At 43.2% G+C, this 1,687-nt stretch overlaps 1 pseudogene; it reads right to left on the reverse strand.

Moving 5' to 3' along the window:
• Positions 1-1,121: 1,121 nt before the first annotated feature.
• LOC130292233 (U2 spliceosomal RNA) lies at positions 1,122-1,300 on the reverse strand (annotated as a pseudogene).
• Positions 1,301-1,687: the final 387 nt, after the last annotated feature.

Consider the following 1,687-nt stretch of genomic DNA (forward strand, 5'->3'; position numbering starts at 1 on the left):
TTTTTTTCCCTTCTCTTCCTCTTACTTTTTTTTCAAGTTTTTTCACGTTTTTCTCCTTTTCGCCTCTTTTCTGGGCGTATTATTCTTCTTTTTCTTCTTTTTTTTCGTCTAATGCATACCCTATCAGTGCAGCAATGCTTATTCAATACCGCCAGCAGATGGAGACACTGGGGGATAATTTTCTAAGGATTTATACTGATTTTTCCTGTCTGAATTTGTCGCACAGAAAGTTGCAGGCCAAATATGTGTGACATTTCTGCGACTTTAGCTTCTAGAGCATTTTTACAACATTATACATAGGTGCTGAATACATAAAAAGCGACTGTTCAGCGACAGACAAGTCGCATCGGCTGAAAGTAGGCCAGAATGTCAGTCCATGTTGGAGCAGGTTTAGATACAGTCTAAAGCATAGATCTCAAAGTCTGTGCACAGAAATTAGCAAGGGCCTCGCACCTTCTGATGCATTAGGTAGGGGCACAATAACATAGCCTAACCCTCTGTACTTTGGTCTATATTGATGCGGGACATAGACAGCCAGCTGATGACCAATCCATTAGTGCAATGGATGGCTGGAAGCATTTGTCTTTGCCTTTGCAATACCAGAGAAGCAATGCATGGTCAATGTACAGCAATGACACACATGTGTGAACAGCCAGGAGACCCCCCATGTTATGTTACATAGTTACATAGTTACATAGTTAGTACGCTCGAAAAAAGACATATGTCCATCAAGTTCAACCAGGGAATTAAGGGGTAGGGGTGTGGCGCGATATTGGGGAAGGGATGAGATTTTATATTTCTTCATAAGCATTAATCTTATTTTGTCAATTAGGAACATTCAGCACCCACCCGCTATAAGGCAGCTGCCTATCATGTCATGCCCTACCTGCACAGGTGTGCTGGCTGCTCAGATGATCCAATTAAGGAGGCCATTTAGTCAGCAGCAGCAGAAGTCCTGTGCCTGGACGCTCCAACAGCGGCCAGACACAAGCAGCAGCAGCAGCAGCAGCACCACCTTTTGTTTTTTGGCCGCAGCAGCAAGGCCCACAGGGCTGGCTAGCTGGCTAGCCAGCAAGCAGGTAGCAATGAAAGTAGGAATCTTTCTTTTTAACCCTGTAAGGGGGTGGTGCAGTGTACCCGAAGATACTGCCATATCGGGTCAATGCATAGGGCGACGGAAGCAAGCTTCGAAATCGGCCCCCGTTCTCAAAAATCCATTTAATATATGGTCCCCATATAGGGGACGTATCAGATATTAAACTGATAAGAACAGATTTATTTTTTTTTTTTAATAAACCTTCAGGTTTAGACTAAACACCACTTAGATAACGCGTCATTTTTGACTCATGGTGAAGTCTAACTCATCATTAGGCCATTCTTTATTTGTTCAAAGCAAATTCATAACAAATTCAAATACCATCACCATTACACCCTTACAACATGTCTCCACTTCAAAAATTTCCATATCCCCTCTGCATCTATTTCACCTAATTTCTTTTTATCACGTAAATAAACGGTGTACAACCTATCCAGAATCATTCTTAAACTTCCTTCCACAGTCACATCTTTTCTCTTAACCCCTTAAGGACACATGACGTACTGGAACGTCATGTGTCCACTCCCGATCTATAACGCGGGGCCACGGCATTGATCGCTGTGCCGCGCGCTATTAACCCTTTAGACGCGG

Source organism: Hyla sarda, chromosome 9 (assembly GCF_029499605.1).
Source record: "Hyla sarda isolate aHylSar1 chromosome 9, aHylSar1.hap1, whole genome shotgun sequence".
Taxonomy (NCBI): domain Eukaryota; kingdom Metazoa; phylum Chordata; class Amphibia; order Anura; family Hylidae; genus Hyla; species Hyla sarda.